The sequence below is a fragment of the Canis lupus genome, chromosome 20 (genome assembly GCF_048164855.1).
Source record: "Canis lupus baileyi chromosome 20, mCanLup2.hap1, whole genome shotgun sequence".
NCBI classification, from domain to species: Eukaryota; Metazoa; Chordata; class Mammalia; order Carnivora; family Canidae; genus Canis; species Canis lupus.
Genome location: NC_132857.1, coordinates 50327416 through 50355037, shown reverse-complemented (window position 1 = coordinate 50355037; position 27622 = coordinate 50327416). Strand labels below are relative to the sequence as shown.

Below are 27622 nucleotides of genomic sequence, written 5' to 3'. Positions count from 1 at the left end.
TTTGTGGTCTCGTACAAGTCTACAGACCTCTGTTTCATCATTGGAGAAAAAAAATTGTTAGTGAGGGGACAGGGTCAGCCAAGAGGATTGCTATGATCTGTAGGGTGCTTTTTACTTCTGATACTGATGCACTCAAAGTCTGGGAGCTCAAAAAGTATTACTGCAGATTTACAAAGCTCAATCATTTTAGGCAGATAACCAACAAGGTAAATGCTTTGGTATCACTTGATTCCCAAAGAATTTGGGTAGGCCTTGAGGGGAATCTATGATTAAACATAGGAATGCTTTAGAAAAATCTGCGTTCTCTTCTCTGTACATTTAAGCCTTGATCTTTCATGTTACTCATTAGATTCAAACTCAAAAGCTGGTAGTGTTTGTCATGTTGGTGAGGGAAATCACTTAGGCTAAAGCCATTATCTTCTGATCAAGAGCATGAAGCCATTGTATTTACATAGCCTTCCCATGTGCCATTTTTAGGACATGTTTCTTCCTCAGAGTCTGCACAAATTTCAATGTCAAACCAACATTTGCATTCTTGTAATGATTTTACAGTCAACTCGTTATTTGCCTAGTGATGAGTTACTGTCAAAAAGGCTGCATTACCTAAAAGGTCTCTCATCTGGCTTCCCCATCTATTTTCTTGGGGACAAGCTGCAGAAAAGACCTTCAGAATCTTTCTTCTTTCCGATGAAAAAAGGCTGTTAGGCTTTTATTGTTAGGCTGACTTCTCCTCTACTGTGGTATTAAGGTGATTTCTTTCTTCTCACACTTTCTCTTCTCTAGCCATTACTTCCCATCCCATCTGACCCCCCCTTCACGTTTTGTTGATACCCCAAGGCACTCTAGTTTTTCTCTTCATTCAGTTTCCCTGGTATTTTGTGTTCTGCAACGGCATTCACTCCATATTATTTCACAGTTGTTCTTGTATTTGTAATATTTGACAGCTTCTAACCTCACAGAGCACTATATTGCTCTGAGAAGAATACTGAATATGACACAAACACTCCTCTTAAAGATTTCCAGCAGCAGAAAATAAATGATCCATTTAACATTTATGGAGAGTCTCCTAAGTGGTGTGCACTGTATCAGAGGCTGGAGAGTCTCTTTTTTTATTTATCATTATTTTTAATATCATAATAATATCATATCATAATATCATAATATAAATAATATTATAATATATATAATAATATCAACATAATATCAAGTGCCTTACAGGTTGGTGAGGGTGATAGAGAAACAAATCGACAAGTAAAGGAGAATAGAGTTGTGTCCAGATGGGGAAAGGAGCAGTGGGATCAAACCACTGGGGGATGGAGAGAGAGAAAGTCTACAAAAGAAGATCAGTAGATACTAGGTTAGGCATTTCAGACAAAGGGCTTGGCAATGCAAAAATATGCAAATAACTGTAAGATTATAATGTGGATATGGAAATGTGCCATGAAGGGAAAATGTAGTACCAAGAAAGTTCAAGGGAAAGAGAAAAGATGGCTTTTGTGAAGAAAACCGCATTTAGCCCCAGTGTGGGTGAAGCTGTCATCTCGCTAGCCTCCCTCGTGGGGCTGAAGGATGGCCTGAGAACCCCTTCCTTCTAACCCAGCCAGTGCTAAGGGGCTGGTGTTCTAGATGCTCTGAGGGAGCCATGAAGGACAAGAGGTTTCCTTGGCGTAATACACAGATGTGCTATAGAGATGAATTGAGTACAAGATGCAGGTGGGCAGGACCCCCCGCCCCTGCCAACCGACCCAGGGATGTGTAAGAGGAAGGAGAGAGGCTAGAGGAGGAAGGAAATCTGATGGGCTGAAATGACAGCTGTACTAAGGGCTGTGCAACTTTGAACTGTTGCACTTGAGGGCTCAGAGATGATTTCCTTCCATCCGTCCTGTCAGGAGCCTCCTACATAGTGGATAAGGCTGTTCTAGGCCAAATTTTTCAAGTTCTATTTGGATTCCACTCACAGCCCTTTATCTTTACCCTCTTTCAACTTCTCCTTTTCTCCTTGCCTACATCCTGATGCTCTTTTGTTCCTCTGCCAGACACCTTGGGATCCTTCCCATATTTTGGCTGCCAAAGCCTCCCACTGCAGCACCTCCTAAGGTCCCATCTCATCTACAGAGTCAGCATTTCTGAAATTCCACCGTCCATTCGTCCTTACCTATCTCCTCTAAACATCCATCCTCTCAGTGAATCACTACCATGCAGATGAGGGGGAAATACTTAAACTAATTCACATAATGGCATAAATGATTGGTCCGACTTCCCCTTAACTCTCAGGGAAGGATGTACCTGAATCTCAGACTGGAAACCCTTCTGACTACATGGGAGAAATGCCTTCCAGCAGAAGATCCATGGTCAGTCTACTCCATGCAAAGGATCTTAAGTGAATTTAGGGGGAAGCAGCACTGGGAACAGGACATTAGCATCGCATTCTAGTAAAGAGCACCCTCTCCAGTTGTGTGATGTGATGGCCCCACCACAGTGGTCTTATTTCTGAGTGTTTATGGACAATCTCCTGGGGGAACAAACTCCATCGTGAAGCTTGCCCAAGCTAGAGTCAAACCCTCACACCCCTGGGTCCAGCATGACTTGGCTCCCAGCATCAGAGTATGAATGTGCTTCCAGGAACACGTGCATCGATTTCATGATGTACCAGTCAGAAAGGCAATGAAGACCTGCAATTTGTGAGTCTTTCCGTGTTATTATTCCAGGAACATTCGCAGGCGTTTGAAGCCATTCTGTTGTTCCACCCCTGTTTTCTTCTCATTGACCCTCAACTTTCTATATTTCAGAGCAGATTGTAAAATCAATAATATTTGTCTATGCTTACTGATATTCAACTTAGTAACATCAAACATTTCGTTAACTATAAGTTATATTAAGTTTCATGTGATCTAGATGCTGTTTCAGTATTCCCCTTGTTCTTCCTATAACATATCATCTACTCATTATGATGATCATAATCATCATTATTATCAAAATTTATTATAGAAAACACTATTGTCTTATACATTTACATTCTTACAGGAGGCACACGGAGCCGTGGTGAATGACTAATGAAAACATTGAAGAATTAGTTCATTTTGCATGTGTCTAAAATATCCATTGATTTCACAAAACCCTCCAAATAAATATCCCTGCGTTAGAAATTGAAGTGTAAATGACTTAGGACTGACTTCACAATTTCTCTAGACTTCCTGATTTTATATGTGCCAAACAAAGAGCAAGAAGAGCTTGTGCTATTGCACTAGTTCCACTTTCAATACTGCTTTAAAAACAGGAAACTGTGATGAGAATGCACTTTGTAAGAGCCACACAAACTGGCCCTGCAAAACAGACTGAGTTCAACGGTGCTCTGGGCCCGATTCTCCTACTCACACTGCAAACACCCAGATTAGGAGTGAATGGGATGATTCGTCTAATCATAAATTTCATAGCTGCTCTGTCAATTCTTTGTTGCACTCTGTTAATTACACCAAGGCTCAGCAGCTTGCCCTTTTGAGTTAGAAAGTGTATTTTTGACATCTCTCTCCCATCAGCAGCATTAAAAATAAAAGTGCATTGAGAATTATTTGGGCTAGGAGAAACGGAATAGGCACTATGATACCACCTCCATGCTGCAGAGCAGAGAAAATAGAAGCTCAGGTGTCCCAGGCATCTTCCCATCGTGCTACTGCCTGTTCAGAGTAGTTCCAGGGCAGAACCCATGTCTTGCATCCCCAAACATCCTTGCCTTAGTCATAGACCTCCCCCCGCCCCCCGCCAAGTCAGCTGGAAGCCACGTATGGAAAAATAAGGTAACAAGAATTCCAAGGGAAGTCAGAGACCTGGGAGAAGAGATGATCATTGTGCAGCCATATCAGGTATGCATCGTGTACCTCGTTCAGTTTAAGTGTTTATAAATCTTCCTGTGCTTCCTCACAAAACAATAGAGACTTGACAAGTGTTTATTGACTAGATCAATGGGAAACAAATATAGAAACTAGTTAACGCCAGTGTGCATAACCTAGCAGAGCGTTACCAATTGGAAAATGTCTTTGATCAAGTCTATTGCTTATCTTAAAAAAAAAAATGTATAACTCACTCTGGCCAGTGTTTCTTTTCTTTCCCTTAAGATTTTTTAATTTATTTGACAGACAGAGGGAGCCCAAGCAGCAGGAGCAGCAGGCAGAGGGAGAGGGAGAAGCAGGCTCCCCACGGAGCAGGGAGCTTCATGCCGGGCTTGGTCCCAGGACCCCGGGATCATGACCTGAGCTGAAGGAAGATGCTTAATGGATGCAGCCACCTGGGGGGCCCCTGGCCAGTGTTTCTAAAGGTCCAATGAACTATGATTATTGCCTGATAATTTGGGGCGGAAAGAAAATGCAATACTTTTCATGTCTTCTGAGGCCAATACTTGGAGAGTAATCTGAGTTGTTAAAAATATGAAGAATACCTTTTTTTTCATATAAGAATAAGCTTTTTTTTTTCTTTCTTGTAAATTAAATGACTACACCTAATGACCATCTTAGAATTTAGAAGGGTTATTTGTTTTGACAATAGAGGAAGACTCCCTTGACTTTCAAATGTCTCTAGTGCTTGATACTATTTTCCAAATAGGACCTTCTTGCCCTACATGGATCACCACTGAAGATGGTGTGAGGAGAACTGTCGCAGAGGCAAGCAGGGCCTGCACCCCAGGGGATCCCCATTCCACAGGTGTTAGCCTCCATTCTTGCTATGTGGCAAGTGAGCTGTCTGGTCACCCCAACTACCCAAAGCTGCAAGTCCTCTAAACCCACAGGAACCCCCTGTGGCCATATGACTCCATTCCTTTCCCAGAACGTGTGGGAAGTGCTGGTTCTCCAGGTCTGCTAAGTAGAGCTCAAGGAAACTCCACAGACAAATATTACTTGTGTGAGAAATTCATTTCTGTGCCCTGGAAAGATCTTCTGTTGATCTGTGGTAGAGCACGGGCTGTTTGTTCCCCTCTGGAGATGACTTGTGGCCACGGTGGCTCCAGTAATGTGTGGCACAAACCTTCCTGCTACACTTTGCTGACAGGTCAGTAATTAACTCACATTGCAATTGTTTGTCGTCTCCACCACAGCAGCCATTTGCTAAAATAACATTTTAATTTCAGTTTCCTTCCAGTTCACTTTCCTTTTCTTTTTTCCCTGTGGCTTCTACATCTCTATTAAGTCTAATTTCCCCAGACCACTTCCATAAGCGGAGAGAGTGCAATAAAACTCGGTTTCAAAAATGTCAAATATAATGAGAAAAGAACATCACAGTAAAGGAATTTGACCATAGCCACCCCATTGGGTAACATTGTCTCTGACTGGGCAGGTGTTATATATAGGAAATGTGATAATAAGGCTTTGCATTTATTTAACTTAACTTAATCATGGAATCAGGGTGATATCCTCCATTTACTGGCAAAGTCTGGCAAGTCAGCTGCATGGATAGATTGTAATACGGTTATTGTCATTACTCGTGGGCATTCTAAATGGTGAAAATGACAAGTAAAATATATTTTTTAAGCAGAATCAGTCCCAGACAAAATTGTGTGACAGGCAACCTTGATCTTTTCTTAGATCATTGTATCTTCTTGCCATCTCTCATCCCCTGGGCACCTTAGACTCTTAGTCTCCATCTTATTGGGAGCAAAGCAACTGGTATATATTTCAAGGATTTATTGAGCCTTTACCTTGAAAAATAGACTTAACTAGTTCCTGCAGTTTCTAAAAAGTGATTGAGAACCGGGGGGCAGGCATAAGCATGCTTGCCTACCACGGAGTCTGGTAAGAGTGCAATGGAGGATGGGACTGAAGACGATTTTAAGGTGAAGGTGACATTTGACCTTGATGTTGTATAAATTAAGATCCAAAAGTCAGAGAAGGGATGTCAGGGGCAGTACAGGCTGAGATCACAAGATTCAAGGAAAAAACAGAAGTGAACATCCAAACAAATGATGGAACATGGGAGGTGGGAAAACTAGTCAGCTAGGGCTGGATGAAGAGAATCTTGCCATTTCTCGTAAGGAATGTGAGTTTCTCTAATAGATCCCGGGAAACTTTGATGATTTGTTTAAGGCATGATCCCCCACCCCAAAGGATTTGGTGAGAAGACTCCCAGAGAAATGGATCCCCGGCCATGGAGGAACAGTAGCATTCTCACGGGAGAGAGAATTACTAACCTCAAATCAGAATAAATATCACAGCCTCTATTTGTAAACACTGATCTTATGACAAGGGAACCTGAGAAGTGAATCTGGAAGAAAAAGAAAACCACTCTAGAATGTCAGAATCCTCATTTTGAACCTCCAGGTGCATGTTTAATGCTTCTGGTTACCAGTTAAATGAAAAAGAACAGTGAAGACTTCACAGGAAGGACAAAATGAAGCATTTAAGAAAGAGATTTTGAAGGGAACAATGATATCTGACTAAGGGCATAGAAGAAAAATAAAGTGAAGATTAGTAGAACCGCTTCTGAATTTCCCTCCGGTGATCAGGTAAGTAGCACAAAATTGAAAAGCAAATAGGAACAAAACGCCTGTGCTATCGTAATTATGTTTAGGCAGCATAAGAAATTTTATGAAACGGCAATCTCCTTAGATACACAGGAGAACCATAAGGGGCATAAGTAATGCAATCCTCCCTCTGTTTCCTCTGTCAGTTTTGACCTAATCTAGCAAGAAATGCTGAGCCATTTTCCGCCTCTTGCATACAAGTATCAATTAAGGGAAAACAGGGTGACTATCATAGGGCACTGGATGATGAAATGTCACTTAAGGAGAAAACATTGGCTGTAGAACAAGTTGCTTAGCAGCCACAGTATTAGGGAACATTGACACAACAAGCAGTCTCAGACAGTCTCTGGGACAGGTTGGGTTCTCTGATCTCTGTTGGAAGAGCACCAAGTGCAAAAAAGTACATCTCAACCTGCGATTGCTTGTTCCCTGGGATTTCATGTTCCATGGCACTTCCTTCCTAAAGGATGAGACTCAGTTGCTAAGCCCTTTCATCAAGCCGATTAAATCTAATCACACATTGATTGCAGAACACCAAGATCCCTCTCTCCTTATCTTGGCCAGTCCAGGTTAAAATATGGGGAAGCTGCATATTGCATAATTAGTGTTTGACAGTAATTAACAGGAGGCAGTAATTGACAGTAGTCAAATATGGCTGACATTTGTTTTATTTAGCAAATTTGTTATTGTATCCGATTAGTCTTTCCCTAATGCTCATGTCTTCAAAGTCTGAGTTGATTGGATTGGATTTCAGTGCCAAAGGGACATGTCTGAAAATGGGACAGTAATGTCATAGTCCATCGTTGTGACAGTGACAACACTATTAAAATATTTCCGTATATTTCCTTTAATGCATTTAAAAATTAGCTTCTCACTCAATTATGTATGCATAAAAGGCATTTTAAATAGTTTGTGTGTCTGTGTGTGTGTGTGCCCATGTTTGTGTATAAAGCACAATGGATTGTCACAAACTAAACACACTCGTGTAACCACAACTAAACCAAGAAACTTGACAGTTTCAGCATCCCAGAGGCACCCAAATCTCCCTTCCAGTCGTTCTCCACTCACCCCACTAAAAATAATCATTATTCTGTCTTCTTAGTTTTGCCTGTTTTTAAAATTAATGTAAGTGGAAAACCGAGGGTATATTCTTTTTATTGCTGAGCTTATTTCACTGAAATGTTTATTTGTTTAATATTACATAGCAAACAGCAATGTAATATTATGTGAAGTACTTCTGTGAAATACTTATGAAAAACTTCTGTTAGTTCTTCTGTTAGGTTCCTTGTCCTTTTTATTTTAAATTCTGGATACAAGCCACTTTTAAATATATATGCTGCAATAATCATTTTTCCCACTTGTGGGTTACTTTTTACTCTCTTAATAGAATCTTTTTTTCATCAATAGACATTCTTGATTTTAGTACTGTCCAATTTATCCTTTTTTTCCTTTTATGATTACTGATTTTTTGTCCTCTTAAGAAATCTTTTCCTGATCCAAGACCACAGAGACTATTCCTGCATTTTCCTCTAAAAAGATTTGTTGTGGGATCCCTGTGTGGCTCAGCGGTTTAGTGCCTGCCTTCCACCCAGGGTGTGATCCTGGAGTCCCGGGATCGAGTCCCACATCTGGGTCCCTGCATGGAGCTTGCGTCTCCCTCTGCCTGTGTCTCTGCCTCTCTCTTTCTGTCTTTCATAAATAAGCAAAATCTTTTTTTTAAAAAAAAAGATTTGTTGTTTTGACTTTTATTTTTAGAAATGTGATTCTTCTGGAAATCATCTCTGTGTTTGATATGAGATAGGAGTATCCTACTATAGAGATTGTTTGTTTAAATTAGAAGGATTTGCCATCTCTCATGGTTTACTGAGATGAGAAAAGACCAAGATCTGCCTCTTCATCTAAAGTAAACAGATACTGGAGAGTGTCCTATCCACAAACATTGACAAGGGGTCAATGTCAGTTGTGTCCAAGAATTGCATATATCAAAAAACATGGGCAACTGGGAATCCAAGTTGAATAGAAAGATGTATCTGACAGGTGGGAAAAACCAACCACTGGTAATCTGAGGAGGGCAACACTCAGAAGTTCAGATTTGCAGACTGTTATTACCTAGGAGGCTTGTTATTAAGTGTCAGGCTTCTGATTCCTGGATATTTGTTTAGACCTACCTCAATTATCCAGAAGGGAGACTGACAGTAGGGAGGTAGGACTTCAATTCTAGCAAGAGAATGAGGCAACAAATGACCGTCAGAAGTGGTTGAAGACAAAGCAAATGTCTAATGAGGAAGGGATGACTTTCTGAAGGACTGGGACTTATATATAAGGAGAAACACATCTGATGTATGTGTCGCAAGTGCAGACCAAAGCCATGATTACTTGTTATAATTTAATATTGAACTCACAAAACTTCCCCTTCCACTAGAATTGGTTTAAGATTACCTGCATTAAGCTAAGATCTCTCCTAGGGGTTAGGGTCAGAAATAACTTCAGTTGAAAAGGAACAAATGGCTTTACTAGTGAGGAGTAAGAAAGCTCTAGAGCAGTGACTCTCAAGTGTCAATAGGAGAAGTTTCATAAACACACAGATTTTACTGCACACTCCAAAGACTCCCATCCAGCAACACTGAAGAGGAGCCTAAGAAACTATATGTTTGGCCTTCATCCCAGTGATTGAGATGCTGAACTTTGATGATAAACAAGTCTATAGAATTACATAAAGCTCTTCTTTTTAAATTTTATATCCATGTTGATCTAAACTTATTACTAATTAGTAATAATTACTGTAGTATCTTCTTATTCTTAAATCCCATTGCTACTCAGTTCATATTTGCTAATATATTTGCTCTAATTACATTTCCTGGGAATGCATTTCGTTTTGGAATATTTTGGTGGTTGGGGAAGTGGTATTGATCATAGCTGGGAAAAGTGAGAAGATAAGTGACTCTGTAGCTAAGTAGATAGATACTGAAAAATGAATTCTTTTATATAAAGGAAAAATCCAACAGGATCATAGTACAAGCAATCTGGGTCTATTGTGAGTGTTTCAGCATGAGCGCTTTTTTTTTTTTTTTTAATGTTTATATCATGAACTTGGTAAGTGTGAGTAAAACAACATCAATTTAAACATTTGGAAAACAGTTCTCTTGCTTGTAAAACATCAGAGTATGTTTGGTGTGAGAACAAACAAATTCTGCAAAATATTGTTGTTTTCACCCAAATTTAATCTGAAATTTTGGGGCAGTAAGGCTTCTTTTCTTGAAACCAAGAATATCTATCTATCTATCTATCTATCTATCTATCTATCTATCTATCTATCTATTTATCTACTATTCACATTATTTAAGTTGAAAGTTTTTGACTGAGTTTTTCAATTCTTGCTTTTGAATATCCTTCAACATGCCAAGTTATATTACATATCTTAAGTGTGTCTTTTTCTTTCTAGGCTGAAAAGGTTCTTTGATGCCTTATCTCTTGGAGAACTTCAGGGGCATTATCAGGAATCTCCAATCAGGAGTTGTTTGGGGCTAGCTCCCCCATTTAGACAAGGTGTCATTCTGTTTCCTCAAAATGGAATTCAAGGGCCTCACCCCAGGAAGTAGGAGGTAGGGGAGACAGTTAAGACACATTATCAATCTAACTAGGTTCCAATTAATTCAGTGTTACTATAATTTGAAGTAGGACAGCCAAATATCTATCTTTAATTTAGGCTCCTCACAAAGCAAAATAAAGAATTTTGGCTTGGCCACATTGAAGTCAAAAGGGAACGTATAAAATATCTAGAACTTTAAAATGGCTATCAGGATTATCTATTTTATTTAAAAATCATTGAACAGTGTTTTTTTTTTTTCCTTCTCTCCTCCCTTTATTTACTTACATTCTTTGTTGTAACTACTTCTGAGACTTAGTGATGCTGATCTGTTAATAGATAATATGCATGATGACATGGGTTATACAGCCATCCCCACCCATTCTACATTTCCTCATCCAGCACACTGTGGACTTCACATGTGCATGTGTGTGTACAAGTGGACGTGTGCCTGCGTTCAAACTGTTGTTACGATTACCATCACCACCTAAGGCATACAAATCTCTTTGATCTCCCCTACAACAATGCACGCATGCAAGTGTACATGTTCTGGTCCATATCTTATATCATGTGACTTTGAAAATATCAGGCAAATTCAGGATGACCATATCTACTATGACTTAGAGGACTTAACCTTTTGCAGACATTTTTTAATGGTTAAAAAATGCTTTGAGGAACATTAACAATAGGACAGAATCAGTTCTTTCAAGTTAGGAAAATAAACCCACTCATGAAAGTTACGCAAACAAAACCAGGACCTCAACGCAAAATTTATACAAAAATGGATGTGTTTTTTTTGTCGAATAATCTAATGTGCTAGTGAGTCTCTGAGCCTTTATTAGGATTTATTCTGTATATGGAAATTATTTGGAGGAGTTTAGTTCTTTCTAATCATGACACTCTGCTCCTGCTTTCTTAAGAGCAGCTATAAATTCAAGAAGAGGTGGAAAACCGGCAGACTGCCAACCAAATTCAACCCACGGACATATGTTGTTGGGCCTGAACAATGTTTTAGAATGTTTTGAATCAGTTTCCAATTGAAAAATGAGGATTTTTTTACTCAAAAAAAAAAAAAAGGTGCAGATCTGCGTCTTCCCTTGAAAAATCAGAAGATGTAGAAAACTAGTCAAGGATGTGTGGTAACAGTCAGCTGGGAGTGGGCAGCTTCTACATCCTGTAAACAGAGCAGCTTCTCTCGATCCAGAGCTTCTCTCCCATTCTACTCTATCTCCATAAGTATCCCAACTGGTCTGAGGGCATTTGTCACTGTGACCCATGGTGCCATCACCTCTAGGAGTATTGCTCCTCTGTTATATGGATACAGCAGTTTCTGCTACATGTTGAATCAGTATCATTTAATATATTTTGTTATTTTTCAATCCAAGCTGATAGGAGTAGAAATGGAGAACAAAACCAAGAGACTATCTGTACCACTGGTTTAGAAAGTGATATTACTCATCAGAGAGTAATACTATTTCACTTATTTGTGTGACTTTTTCAGCATGATCTCAAATTACAAAGAGTAGGCTGTGCTCTTTGCTATTGCTAAGCAAGTTCTTCTTTTCCCCCCTCCCTGCTCTGACCTCCTTTATTGTTCCTACTACATTTTGGCAGATAATCACATCCTGACTTCTATTGTTTTCTGTTCTCTATTTGATTTGTGTGTCTCTTCTGACCAAATAGACCGTGGGTTCTTTAAAACCAGACACTCTATTTGTCAGGGTTGCTCTGCACTGTATGGAGAGCATTGAAGGCATCTGGTGTCTGCCTGAAATCCTCTGTCTCTAATTCCCCCAGTACTATGAGCATTTCCAACAAGTTCAGGTTAGCCACTATGTTAGAATGGTTGTGATTCCCAGTCCCCAGTGTCACTGGATTTTTGGGTTTTTTTCCACTTTCTTCACATCAAAAGATGCCAAATGGACCTAGGATACAGTGCCTCATGGTCAGAGGAAGTCAGAGCAATCACTGCATCTCACTTTCCCCGTCTTCCCAGCCTCAAATCATACTCTACCCATCTACCATACTGACCAGTCACTAGTCTTCCCTTCATGCTGATTTCTCACCCTGAAACCATGGCCCACTTGCTAATCCCCCTTCTCAAAGCTAGACCTCTAATGCAAAGCCCTCTGGCCTGTAGGATCTAGAGCCAGTTCTCCAAGGACAGCACCACTGCCACTGAGCATTTGTTCAATCGCTTCCCACCACCACACCTGCTCTCATTAATCCAATGCCCTAACACTGACTGCTTTCAGAATTAGGACTGAGATTGATGGATTCATTCAACATCCATACATAGAATCTTCAGCAGATTTCCCCAGGGAAAAAAAAAAACAAAACAATATACACAACAAAAACACTTCTAACTCTCCTCATAACCAGATTAGCAACCTAGACCCTGGGCCTTCCAAATTTCTTTCTTATTTTTCCTTTTCAGAATCACTTTGCTAGGACTCCAGCATATCTGCCTCATGAACCATTTATGTCGCCACCTTACCACCCTGGAAAAAAATAGATATAAAATAAAAATGAATGAGGAGAATTCTACTTTTTTTCTCTCTCCTTGTCTGTAGTTTTTCTTTGATTCATTTTAATTTCAAGTCCAAGAGCCAATGGTTGCCTACCACTTTTTAAACTGTTCTGTGTGAAGGATGTTAGTTAATTCTTCAAAATTAAAGAATATTTTCGGTGAGGACACATCTTGAGCTGCTTGTAGGAAAATTTCCATATCAACCAAAAACTGGTAAATAAACAAGAAAAGAGCTTTCTTTCTTCTCCCCCACATGGCTATACTGTATTCCCCCATGCAGCTGTATTGAGGAAATGAAACTAATAGCAAGAAATTGCTCTTGATGAGTTTCATAATCTTATCATAATACTCAGAATTGAAATAAACCAGAATTATCCTGCCATGATTTTTATATCATAATGAAGGAAAAATATGGTCATCATTGGATTCTAGACAACCTGATAAAAACGGCTACTACTAGAGCTACTATTCACACTACATTTAACCTTGTTAAAGCAATTATTTTGTGCCACAAACTAGGCAAATTTCTTTACATACATTATTTCCTTATTTATCTTGTGAGAAAACCCCCCTTTATATGGATAAGGGAATTCAGTCTTCAAGAGATTAAGTAACTTGCACAAAATACCATGGATGATATCTAGCAAGCAGTGGAACCCAGAGATTTCAGACAGGCCCCAAATGCCATGTTGTAGGAGCATTTATTCTCTTGTCTCCATCCAATCAATTGACCAAATTCTGTTCTAGAACTTTTTTTTTTATTAATAGTAAGATATTAAGAGCTCAGGCTCAGAAAATGAGAAAACACTCTGAAAAAATATGCTCTTGACATGTCCTAAAACAATTCAATTTTTAAATATTTTTTCTGTCTATAATTGTTTTCTTCTATTAAATCTATGAAAAGGTCCTGATTTTCATACTAGCTTGCTGGATAATCACATAAAATAATGTATATAAAACCACTTTTCAAGCTCTAATAGAAAATAAATAGATAATAGATATTCTTACTTGTGTTAATTAACTTGAACCCAACCTTCACCCAGAAGACATAAAGTGAATCTGTAATAGGCAAAGTAAAGGAGTAAGAGAAATAGGAGTATGAAAGCAACTAAGACTCCTTTGGCCATAGTCTAGACAAGACTTAATGGATGACCAAATTAGTAACTATGACAATAAATGAAACGGAGAGAAGGAATGGTTACTCCTAAAACATGGCAATCAATTGGATGTATGGAATAAGCAGCACACAGGAGTTCACAGAGATTCCAATCTTACTCATTTAGGAGATTTCAGGAATAGGGACATCTTAACTGAAGTTAGCAGGAGAAAGAGTAGAATTCTGTGGGTATATTAGGGGCTAACTTGAGACATATTCAGCCTGAAATACTGTTGGGATTCCATGGAGTAGTATCAAGGGACAATTGAAAATGAGGAGCAATATTTGGAGAAAGGCCAAGGGCAAAGATAGAATTTTAAAGACTATATTTGAATAAATTTATTTATTTATTTATTTATTTATTTATTTATTTATTTATTTATTTTCAGGCCAGGTAACGGGAAATTTAAATATTCTGGCAACCTCATTAGAGAAGAAAAATGAAATGGGTGACATTAATTTTAATAATGTATTTTATTTAATTCGATTATGTCAAAATTTTATAATTTCAGCATATAACCAATGTGAAAATATTAACATTCTTTTTATTTGTACTAAGTCTTTAAAATCTGGTTGTTTTACACTAAATTTAGACAAGGCACGTTTCAAATACTGTATAACCGTTTGTGGCTAGTTGCTATAATCGACAGCATAGTCTAGAAAAGTATTTGGGGTATTTGCGGCCTGATGGGAGACATAGGCCTATAGGAGAAAGAAAAGAGAAATAGAAAAGGCACCGAGAATATGACAGAGACCAAGGTAGAAAATGTTTTCCTCCTCACTAATAGAACATCTCCCAAAAAGGCAATACATGCAGCAAACAATAGGTTTTCCACAGATGGCATCATTTTAGACAGCGTACAAAGCAGGATCCTTTTAGACCTTTTCAGACTTGAGGGCCTCAAAAATGAAGGCCAGCATTGCTTAACTGCTAACACTAAGTCGGCTTCAAAATTGTAGCATGACATGGTGAAAATAACATGGATTTTGTTTGGTCATGGATTAAACCCAGGTACGCCTATACATCATGACTTACTCTACCACTTAGCTCTGTAAATTAGGGTACTTAGCCACTTACCTTTAACTTCCTTATCTATAAAATGAGAGTACTAACTTCTTTACATGATTTTGTGGCTATCAAATACTATTAGGCATGCAAAACACCTGCTATATAACATGCATTATATGTAGTATCATAGTCATAGCTCTGATGATCATTAATAACAATGCCACTCTAATTTATATCGATGAATGTCTCATGCCACTGCAAGCATCTTGAGAGTGAGAAAATATCATCTATATTTTGTAACACCATAGTACCTCCCACAGTGTTGGAGACACCACTGGGGCAATTGACACTCATTTTTCCTCCTATATTCCACTTAAGGCAACCATCCTGGGACAAATTGGTAATATTATATAGAAGCTCAGATTACTTGGTTTCTTAGTGTCTTTAGCAGAAAGATGAATAAGGGTTCCATTGCTCAGACTCTAGCTTTTACATTTTAATATAAAATTAACTAATGCAGAAAGATAAATAAGCAGAAACAAAATTTCCCCTTGACTCAGCACCCAATTTCCTGAGCATTCTATCTTTCAGAACTCTTTTAAGCAGAGATCTCATTTGACTCTAAGTTCAGCATTACACCAGTAGGGACTAGAACAAAAAGTTTTCTACATTAAAAAAAAATTAAACACAAAATTAATGCTTTAAGTAAAATAGCTTAAAATTTAAATGAGGTGATTGCTGTTTTCCATCAATTTATAGCAATCTGTTTTCAGATGATGGATCATTTGAGTTTCAGAAAGGCACTACAGTATACAATGAATCCAAGCTTTCAATCCAACCTTTCATCACTGCAAGGTTACTCAAAACATACTCATCAAGTGTCATTTGTTTGAAATGTTTCTAGCTTCTCTTCCCCTAAACTTACCCTATTTCTTTAGACCTGCAAAAGTCACAAATCCCCAGAAAACCTTTTCTGACTCTACAATCCAGAGTCAACTTTTGTGTCACTTATTCTTTCACTAATCAAATATTCATTGAATGTTTATTATATGCCTGCTATTGTTCTAGGTTCTAGATATTCAGGAGCAAAAAAAAAAAAAAAAAAAAAAACCAGAACAAGGTCCATATGTTCATAGATGATTTAGTGTAAGTTGGAAATAATAGTTACTAAGCCAGCTGACAAAAAATAATAATTCCTCATATCCAAAATGCTATTTAGAAAAATGCAAGCAAAGTAATGAGAGAGGGCCTTGCAAATCATAAAAGGGGATGGCATTAATTTGAAATATAATAGAGTCACTTAAGTTTTTTCTACTGGTAAAAGTGTAGGATTTATGTCTTAAGAAGTTCACTTTGGGTACTTCTTGGGAAATAACTGTGGTATGAAAAGTAGAAGCAAGGAGATGAGTCAAGAAGATTCTGTGGTATCAGTGAAAGAGGTGATAAGAAGTAACTGATTTTGGGATATTTAAGTTTACATTTTACCCCTTGCTTAATGTCTAATTAATTCCTCCTACAAGAAAAGTTGTTAAATAAAAGCCCAAGGTATACAATCAACATCTATAAATACAAAAATATGTGAATAGATAAAATAAATTGGTTCACATAAGTAATAGCAATAATTTGATAAAAAATAAATTGTATATAAAATGTAACATAGAAATGTTTCTTTTACTTATTAAATTTCTTTTTTTTCTGTATCATTTCCCCTACCAGTGTTTTTAATGTTTGTGAGACTTATGGTTTTCCTGCCCACAAAGAGTAATTAATAATCAATTATAGTGCAGAAAAACATCTTTAGGGCCAAAAAAACACCTGAGTGGAAAGTTCTAGAAGTTGCCACCTCTTCAACCTTCCTGAATTCACTCAAATATGTTGCTCCATATATTTTGTATGATTTTTCTCTCCCTTGAAAATAGAAAGTGAATTGGTGAGTGCAGTTTTATCTAAAATTGTGATGTTATACTACATGCCACAGACCGTAGTGTATTCATTTAGCAGGGTTTTTTTTTTTAAGAAAACTCATTATACAAACAACAAACAACCAACAAACAAGAGATTAACAACAGCAACAACAAAAAAGAACCATTAGTCTGGAAAAAATATACAACTTTGCGTGAGCCACTACTGAAAAAGTTAAGCAAATATAATAATGGGAGCTAAATCAATATTTTGCAGGCTCTACTTATTGCTGATAAGTTGAATGTGGTTTGGGGTAGGAAATGTGTGGGAAAGAATACAGCTGACAGTAATTCTAGTTTATTGTCCTCAACAGATAGATGAATGGTGGTACCATTAACTGAGATGGATGAAAATAGGGAAGAAGCAAGTTGGGTTGAGGGCAACCAGGCAGTAAGTACCGGATTAGTTTTGATCATACTCACTTTGATATTTATGAGACATTCAAATGAAGATGATGAGTAGCCAATTGCATTTTTAGTTATAATGCTAAGAAAACGTTCTAATCTCAAGATCTAATGAGGATACAGATAATATTTTAAATCATGGGGATCCCTGGGTGGCGCAGCGGTTTGGCGCCTGCCTTTGGCCCGGAGCGCGATCCTGGAGACCCGGGATCGAGTCCCACGTCGGGCTCCCGGTGCGTGGAGCCTGCTTCTCCCTCTGCCTATGTCTCTGCCTCTCTCTCTCTCTTTCTGTGACTATCATAAATTAAAAAAAAAAAATTTAAAAAAAAAGTTTAAATCATGGCACTGAGACCTTTGCCTAGGAATAAACCTAGAAGACAAAGGCTACAAAGAAAAAGATAGAAATCTGAAAACTGAGTTAAAGGCATTCCAATATTTAGAGTTGAATGATGAAGAAAATTTATCAAATGGGGACAGAAAAAGAGTGTCCAGTTAACTTGGAGAAAAACTGAAAGAATGATATCCCAGAAAGTCAAATGAAGAGAGAGGTTCAAGAGGGAAGGAATGTTAAATTGCATCAAGTGCAGCTCACATAGTAGATAATATGAAGACACATAAATGACCATTGGATTTGGCACAATGAGTCTGGGACTCTGAGAATAAAATGTCCTGTGATATTTCTATAGCACTTCATTTATACATATAGATTTACACTTAAATTCTTGTGTTTAGCCACTAAACTACCTAAAAAGTTTTCATTGGCTGGACAGCACATTGATTCTTTGTGTCCCCAGTAATTCCTAGCACATCACAGTGTACTTAGAGCTCAATATTATTTACAGGATTGAATTGAGTTGGGTTGATGCCCATCAAAAGAGAAAATCAATTTTAAGCCCACAATAGTATTGTATGTAGTCAACAAGGCCAATTTAACAATAATATATTCTGTTTATTCTTTGGTGTTCCATAAATATTTCCTCTCATCAAAGAGGCTTTCCTACAATTTCAGAAAAGATAGAAACCATGAAGCCTATGTTTCCTCAACTTCATCTCCTCAGTGCATTTCCATATCCCACCATCCACATACACACTCATGAAAGTGCTCACCCTCCTGTTTCAGGTTAACTTATCTACCTGAGGTAATGATTACACCCATCTCCCTTAGTCTCTAAGACCTTGGTGGCTTCCTGAATATATTGCCTTCGTTTCCTTTATTTCTATTCCTTTTCTCTTCTCCTTCACCTCAACATTCATGTTTCATCCCTTTCTTAGCTATTACCTATTTCAAGACTTATGAAAAGAGTATTTTATATAAGTTATCCCTAATTTCTTACTCCTTTGACACCTCTTTCTAAGGCTTGAACTCCACTAATGCTTTTGCACCTTAATCATACAATTGAGAAAAGATACATTATCTTATTAAGAAAAACAAGTAGGGGCACCTGGCTGGCTCGGTTGGTTAAGCGTCCAACTCTTGATTTTGGCTCAGGTCATGGTCTCAGGGGCCTGAGATCCAGCCCCAGGGGAGGCTCTACACTTGTCTTGGAGCCTGCTTGTCCTTCTCCCTCTTCTCCTCCCCTTCCCCCATAAATAAATAAAATATTTTTTTAAAAAGAAGAAAAATAAGTAGGCCTTTAATCTTCTAAAAACAAGCTCAATCTCAATCATAATAACAGAAATATCAATAAAACTCAATTGAGATACAATTTTCTGCCGATTAGCTAAACTTCAAAAGGTTGGCAGTACCAATCCATTGGAAAGAAGCCACAGAGCTTCAACCAGCAATCTCACTAAGTGTTGGTGGAAGTTCAAAAAGTTACACCAACCTGAAGTTACATGGCAATAGCTACCAGAATGATTTTATCTCTTGGCTTATAAATAAATAGTATCCCTGGAAATTCATCCCATAGATATATTTTAGAACACACACAATTTCATTAACACAATTATTGAATGAGCAAAAACTGAAGACACCCATGATTCTTTCAATAAATTATGATATAAATAAATAAATAAATAAATAAATAAATAAATAAACACCCACACAGTGGAAACTGAGAGAGAGAGAGAGAGAATTGAACAGTTTCTTATTTTGCTATGGAAGTATCTCTAAGATATTACTAAAAGAAAAAAAAGCAAAGCAGAGCAGTGTGTATAATATGCTACTTTTAATATAATAAAGGAGGGTATATGCACATACATTATATATATGCATATATGCAACTGTGAAAGATTAAAAAAATAACTATGAAAAGTGGTAGCCTATTGGGTTAAGATAGAGGTATATAGAAATGGAAATGCCAGAAAGATATTTTTTTTCTAAAATTTTTCTATGTAGGTTTTGATTTTCAACCATCTTGCTGCATCACCTATTCTTAAGTTCAAAACAAATAATAAAAAAATAAAAATATTTTTGTAAACTGAAAAACAATTCTCTATAGCCCCGCCTGTGTAAGGACCTCAATGCTTCTGAGGAGGGGGGCTTGGCACCCTATGTGACAGGGATGTCTGCCTTCATCGACTGAAGCCATTTCTGGAAACTACCCTGAAGAGCAAGCCACCAACAGGGAGGTCTAGCAGAAGCCAATAAATCCCAAGGCTGGATAGCCCACCCAGAGGGAAAACGTGGACATCCAATCATGTATTCCCTCTGCTTAACAGGAACAACCCTGCGTCACAATGTGCTCAGCAGGTCTACTCTATTAATAGATCTCAACTGGCCTTACTGACCTTAGCCCCTACTGCTATACTTGTAGGCAACAAAACTAAACGGCCCACCCTTCCTCGGAAATTCTCTGACATCTTGTGCCTGGACATATCCCCTTCCTGTTCCCTGGGATGTTTCTCAATTTCCAAACCCTAGCTCTCTCTGAAAACTATGACAGATCTTTCCTCCCAAACTGTCCTGATTTCTCTGATAGGATATCATCAAATGATATGACACCTGGAAATTCTCTAGTTTATTAACTGGCACATAACAAGAATACAAAATGTTTCATGAATTTCTGAATCCTCATAGAACATTCTTTACTTTTTTTTTTTTTTTCACCTTACTGGACAAATTTCACTTGTGTTATAATTATTTTTTTTTTAAGATTTTATTTATTTATTTGAGAGAGAGACCTGAGCCAAAGGCAGACACTCAACCAAGTGAGTCACCCAGGCACCCTGTATTATAATTATTAACATAACAATCATACTAGATTATAAAATTATAGAAGAAAAATATCGAGACAAGTGTTCATATACAAGGTGGTTCTTAAAAAATACTTTAAAATTCAGTTTAATTGAAACACTTGCTTCATTCAGTCCTACCTTTAAATTATTTCTGTCTGATTATCAAGTTTGGAGAATTTGAATAAGCAATGTTTTTAAATGTGGCTGTGAAGCAGAGCTCTGTGGCTTTTACCTATAAGAAATAAAATCTAATTTCTTCGAGGGAAAGCATTTTAGTTTCTATGTGGAGACACCTGCATTCAGCTAAGAGTACATGTGTTGCAGGTCCAGGTGGCGGCTCCTTGGTGCAAGAGAAGGACCTAGTCAGGTCACTCATAGGGTGAGTCTTAGAGTCCGTGGTTACCTCTACCATGGTCATCCAACAAAATTCAGTTCAATCAGATCTCAATCTGAGACCTTTACTGTGGTGATAGGAGAAAGTCAACCCTCTGCAACAGAGTCTGAAGGGGTCAAATGTAAACCTAAAGCTTTCTTATCAACTCTGTGAGTTTCTGTCAGAGAGGGCTTAGAGCATAGTGGCCGGGGTGAGGGGTGGGGTGGGGGGTGGGGAAGCAAGCTAAGGACTGAAGAAAATACAACCCAATCTTAACAACCCTGTGTGAACTCCTGGATTTCACCCTGACTTGGTTTTCCTTGGATTTTTCAGTTCTACAAACTAAAGCCTATCTCCATTGCCTAAGCTAATTTTAACTCATTTTCTATCATTTGAAAACTTAGGCATTTTGCCAACTCTAAGCCGAACTTTAAAATACTTATAAGTATATTTGAAAGTCTAGCTGTATAACATTTATTGTGCAGTGCAAAAACATATGCTCCTGGTACCCAAAGATTTAAATTCAGAATATTAAATTATTTTTAAAAATACATATATATTGAACAGTTGATTATGTTAAATATTTTCTCGGTGTATGGGAATATCAGAATGGTGTTAAGACATAGTGCGATATCTTAGAGAAAGGCACGCATCTCTATGGACCTTTTGTATAAGACACTCTGTGTTTAAATACTGTAACAGGATCAATGGTTAACAAAACACTCTTCTTGCCCCCATCTGTCCCCCACCCCCACCCCAACTATTTGCCATGGTATCATTTTCTTCATTTGACTGGAGTCCTCTACATGTAGCTGTTCCTTTGGATCCTGTCTGCTGAGAGACTTTATTAAAATTACACCAGGGAGGGAAGGCCTGGCTAAGAGGTAAGAAGAAACAGACCTCTGTAGACTCCTCCTGTGAGCATAGATTATTTTTAGCAGGTCCTCTAAATGCTGGGAAATAGAATGAGTAAATTTTAAGGACCATGGGAGTGAGATGAAAGGAGACAAGTTGGGTCTTTCCTTCTAGGTACCAAGGCTGCGAGACCCTAAGTTAGGGACAGAGCAGACCACTCCAAAACAAAGCATTCAAAAAGAATGAGAGGAGGAATATCAAAGGAAAAAAGCCTCTTTTCTGAGTTTTGTTGAATGCTGGCCCCAAGTGGAAAAGCATGATATACTTTTAATAAATCAGTCTCGAAATTACTTTCCAAATGAGATTCTCTGCACTGTTTCATTTCACCAAAATGTGTTTCTTATTTATTCACTTAAAATATATAAAGGGATAGTAACCTCTAGTACCTCATTTGTAATTGAGTCTCTTTAAAATTTGGTCTGCGTATTCAAGAGATAATGCATTACTTGTTTTCACAAACAATTCTGAGAATATCTTAGTTTATATGTCTAACATCTCTAATTGTTGCTCTTTATAAATCCATACTAAGCTCTGTAATCCATTCTTAGTTTTACACATACATCATAAGGCATTTGTATTTTAATTGGACAGTTCCTACAAGAAACAATCATTTAACAAGGAATTCGGCTTTTAAAAATATGAAATGGCTTAAAAAACTGCCGTGGACGTTTCTTCAGTGCCAAATGCTTATGGGGATAGTCACTCTTGCTAATATGTAAGTACTACATATGTTTATTCATGTGATGTTCTTTTGTAATAAAATGAATAAAGTAATAACATATCAACCAAAACTATCTGAATTATACAGCTTCTGTAGATACAGAGGTTCGGAACCACAATATTGAATACAGATTTAAATAATGCTTTCCATTGTGGGGAAATGTAACCAGTTGAAAAGCTAATCAGAATATCAAAGCAAATACATATTACCAGGGTCTCTTACACTCTAACAATAAAACACGTACTGCACACCACGTCCCAATCTCTTTTTTCTTTCTTTTTTGTGATCCTTTTAATAGTCAACAAGTAGCTAGTCTCAGTATTGACAATTGAGGAGGTCTTAAAATAGAGTGTACTAATATGCCAAATAATTTCCTACTAAATTGACCATATCAAAAAACATTTATATGTGTCTTTCAATAAAGGATAATATGAAAAGAATTGTTGCCATTTATCAACCCCGTAAGCATTTTTTTTAATAACACACACACAAAAAATAGGTGTTGTGGGGCCTCTCTTCCCCCATTCAACAGCACAATAAAAATAATATTAGAGAAGAGTGGATCATATCTGGAGCTCTTACTAAAATTCTTTCAAAAATCTACACTCGGATTTATTTTAGGTATTCCTCTCTGAAATTAGCAGTACTTTATATTTTTTGGACATATGTTACAGAACACAGAGACATTTTGTAAAAGCCAGAAGTCAATACAAAAGAGAAGTTCTCATCATTTATGGTCAACAAATCCTTTTCATTTCTGAGGTTATTATTTTGGAAAATCCCAAAGAAGGAAAATTATATAATTATATAAATAGCAGAATTATATCTCTAATTTGCCCCTTCTCCCAAAAGTAACTTTCAATAAAGTCTGCTGTGACTTCATTTTTTAACAGAGAGTTTTACTGATGAAATAGAAACTTGCCCTCCTTTCACCCTATACCTTAAATACAATTTAGGAAAAAAAAAATCTCAAATGTCATAACAGAAAGCTTTCTTTCACATTTTAAAACTTTCCTGCTTTTTAATAGCTCTTGAATCAACTACATATTTAATAAACTACACCTTTCCAAGGGTTTGTAATGCTAACTTAATATAACACACTTTATGGTGGATATATTTCACATTGCAATTCAGATGTTATTTCCTACTGTTACAAAGTGCCTTTTTCTCTTTCATTATCTGTATCCTGAATAGTATAAATTCTTGTAAAATGATCAGTTAAAGATATAAAGTCCCAAATTTTCTCTAGTAGTTATTTTTAAAAGCACTTTCAAACTAAAGCTTGTATACTTTAGTCTGTCTTTAACATTTTAGTATAAAACCCTAGTGAATGATCTTCGTGTATAATATCTGGTAAAGGACTTTTGAACTTGACAGTTGCAAATAGGAAAAGAATAATCTTTCTACACCAAACGAAACAAACAGATGTCTTAATCACACGTAAAAACACATTTTTGGAGAAATGATCGTGTGTTCACCCAAAGGCATAGGATACCACCAAACATTTTGAAGTTTAAGTTTCCTGTTCAATATAAAGTTAAAATTTACTTACCTTTTCTCAGCGATCGCTTGTTATTGAATCTGCCATCAACTTCCAACTGTTAATGACTCTCAACAAAAACGGAAAACAGTAAAGTCAAGTCACATGTCGTAAGAGTAGGCCTATGTTGGATGCTGCTTAATTTCAGTACCGGAGGGGGGGGGAAAGAAAGACAAGGGGTGGGGTGAGTACAAGAACTTTAAAATAAAACCACTTCCTGCGTAGATACGGTTAACCACACACATCACATCATTACTCGATTTGAAGAAATTGCCTTGTATAGTCAATGGTATTATTATTTTTCAATGTGCTTTTCAATTTTCAGACATTACTACAGTGATATAGGTTTCATCAATTCTGATTTAATGGGGGAAAATGTGTAGTTAAAAATGTAGCAGGGGGAGGAGCAGGCGGGTAAAGCACTAAGAACTTCCTCTTTTTCCTGCCTTCTAGCAAGAACTTAAAACCTACGTCTCTACTCTCCTCTGTCCGTGTGGGCATGTGCACATACCATCAGGAGGCTCTGCTTATTTACTTGGGAAGCCAAGAAGCCACTTGCATTTCACAGAGCTGATACTTCTGTCTCACTCATGGATGGACCAACAAGGAGGTGCTCTGGTTACTAAATATGAGGTCTTGCACAGGTTGCTAATGAGCTTTAGAGAACACAGCCCTGATGCCACCTGGAGGAAAGGAAGGTGCTTATGTAGCACATGCTGTGACACTCTCTCTGGTGGTGGCTTTCACACTGGTGTGGCAGTTTCCTAGGCAGTTCTGAAATCTGCTGATGAGCTTTGGCTCTAGCTGAATGATTCTTCATGTGGCCTGATTTAAGAAGAAAAATAAAATAAAAGATGAAAAGGGTGTCATTTTTGGCAAGCTGCTATGTGCTCATCTGTGTCAGACTTCAACCAGTCCAAGACGTATTTTTTTTTGTGGTGGGGGGAGGAGGCAGCTCTCAACAATAACAATAGGGTATGCATCTTTATTGAACCATGGAGTTCAAGAAATAAGCTCCTGGATTTCTAGGCTTGGCTGGTTTTGTGAGATTTGCAGGATAGTCACTGAAGAGAAAGCTCCCCTTCCAAATAGATGAGAAAGTTAAATCACAATCTCTTGTCATACAACCCAATTAGACTAGAAATCTGTGTAATAGCTCTCAGTGGTGTGGAATGTTTGGCACACATAAAGACAATCTTACAAAAAAAAAAAAAAAATGAAGGATGGCATGTCCCTTGCAAGTTAATCTAATTTCTCCAGTACTCTCCTTTTCAAAATTATATTGCAGATTGACCCAAGATCTCACTATCAATTGTCATTCTGGGGTGCACCTTCTTAAGTGTTTAGAGAGGCCTGAAGGTTTATACTCCATATTCTCCTATCACTAAGGAAGAAATGGAAAGAACATGATATTAAAAGAGAGAAAATCAGTATTCAGGCCTCAATTGTGACACTGCTATTTATGGAACTTTGGCCAAGCCACTTAAGTTCTCTGAGACTCAGGTTACTTTTGATCAAATGGAACACACAAGGGAAAACCGTCTATCTGCCAGATTGAAAGCGTTGGTTCGCAAGCTTGGGGGCTTCCCAGCAAATTCTCAAAGTGGCTCGTGAACATGGAGACCAAGGAGAGACCACAGAGGCAGACACTCCAGACTGGCAGGTGACAGGTTTAATAAGCCAGGGAACTTACATACAAGGCTGGTCCTGGGCCACCACGCGACAAGGAGATCTCCGCACCAGCATCTCAAAAGTTTATATAGAGGCTTTACCTGGGTTCATCACATATTCCCTCCAGTCTCAACGATGCATTGCTCTCTCAAAGCCCTTGAAGAGGCACCGACTGTGGGAACCGTGGGCAGCATGTACCTTTCAAGGACAGAGGAGGGGAAGAGGAGCCTCCAACTGCCCAGGTGTGGCTCATGGGTCAACCCACAGTCAAGTCCTCTTGATGACCTCCTCTGACATTCTTTTTCTCCTGACTGGCTCTTAAAATATCTTATGCCTTTTTCTTTTATAAGGTGTAGTGAGGAGTCAGTAAGACGTTTTATTAGCTGGGAGATGCTAGTCTGGTGGCTGTCTGGCTGCACAGGAGGCAGGTACCGCAGCGACAGTCTAACAGCGTAGAAAACATAGATTAAGATAATGACTTTTAAGATAAGTAACGATTTTTTTTTTCAGAGAACCCCATGCTTTAAATCATTGACTTAAGTCCCTAGGCTGGGGTTCAGATCACTCAGTGTTCTCTGATATTTTTATATGATTCAATAAAGATGCTACGTGAGCAGACTCATCAGGTATGAACACACACGTTTTGTTTGGAGAAGGGCACACGTGCCTCCTTGTGAAGCAATGATGATGCTCCAGGTCATCCCATTTGGGAGGACAGCTTTTCTCACTGGATGCATTTCAGGGTTTGATAAAGACAGGTTTCGCTGACCATCATTTAAGGCTTGCTGGGCGAATTTAGTAGGGGCTTCTATGTTTGCTACGCTGTCCTACAGGCCCATGGTGGGGACAAAGCCAGTGGCTAAGTGATTGCTCCAATGGAAAACAAAATGTGCCTTGAGAGAAGGGTTGGCAGGTTTTGTTAATGTGGGGTGGATTCCCCCTGTGTCCAGGGAAAACCCAGAGCGCAGGGACCCAACCACTCAGGAGGAAGCCGTGGCCAAAGATTTGTGCCTCATAACCACTGGGTCCCATTTGGGGTTACCCAATAAATACCTGAGAGGCCATACCAGTCAGTGCCAAACCAGCCGCCATCCTTTGATTTGACAGAATGACTATATAGTCCTGGGTTATCTCTCCTGTATCCCTGATATATTTGGGTTGTTCTGTTTAGCGTGATTTTTCTGTTCCCAGCATAAGAGCTTCTTGGTGCTCAAACATCCAGAACCCAGGGTGGGCCACATGAGCCCATCCCAACCCAAACACAGTCACCCATGGCTCTGATGATGGTATTTCCTGGATCCTTTTGGTCAGCAGCTTGATGGGCTACCTGCACAGTTTGATTAACCAAAAAAGAATACTGATGCCCAATATTATTGATAGTGTGTGCCACAGGCAAGGGTTTTTGGATTAGTATTGTTAAGATCAGACAAATTAAGAATACTAGTCTTTGTTTTTCCTTAATGTACTGATTTAGGGATTTTCAATCCTCTCCATGGAGTGGTGATACCCACCATGGCAATACCTACCATGCTAGACAGGGGCAGCTGCTCACATACCCAACCGCTGGATTGGTTGGATGCCTGGGTGGCTCAGCGGTTGAGCATCTGCTTTCAGCCCAGGGCATGATCCCCGTCAGGGGATCGAGGCCCGCATCGGGCTCCCTGTGTGGAGCCTGCTTCTCCCTCTGCCTGTGTCTCTGCCTCTTTCTCTGTCTCTCATGAATAAATAAATAAAATCTTAAAAAAAAATTCTAGGGGTACTTTCTCCCTCTGTTGTCTCTGCCACAATGCCCAACCCAAACCTTCCAGAGTTGTGGATGCATCTAATTCAAATGATAGCCCTGGGCAGAGCTTTAATCCATTTCTCTAGTACGTGTTGTCTTAGCAAAGGCAGCTTGCTGTTCTGATCCCTAGTTCCATATGTTCCCTTTACTTACCAGGTGATATAGGGCACCATGCCACATAAGGAACAAAAGTCCTCCAAGTTCTCAAAAGCCCTACAAAGGTTTGTATCTCTTTTATGTTCTTAAGAGTTGCATCGGTTTGCATCTTATCATAGCTTCTAGGACAA

General features: G+C 38.3%; 1 protein-coding gene and 1 long non-coding RNA gene across 3 annotated transcripts in view; one reads left to right on the top strand and one right to left on the bottom strand.

Annotated features, from left to right (window-relative positions):
* ARHGAP15 (Rho GTPase activating protein 15) overlaps positions 1–24512 on the bottom strand; it is a 608584-nt gene extending 584072 nt beyond the window's left edge. Inside the window, exons 1-2 of one of the 2 annotated variants that reach the window (XM_072789067.1) lie at positions 24393–24512; positions 23894–24015 (exon numbers count right to left, since the gene is read on the bottom strand). The gene's annotated coding sequence lies outside the window, so the exon portion shown is untranslated. Of the gene's footprint in view, positions 1–23893; positions 24047–24392 lie in introns of those variants that run through there. The other variant, XM_072789068.1, reaches the window with a different exon arrangement.
* LOC140611950 (uncharacterized) lies at positions 21498–27247 on the top strand. The gene is made up of 3 exons (XR_012013263.1): positions 21498–21589; positions 22212–22335; positions 24335–27247. It is a non-coding gene; the product is annotated as an uncharacterized lncRNA (long non-coding RNA).
* Positions 27248–27622: the final 375 nt, after the last annotated feature.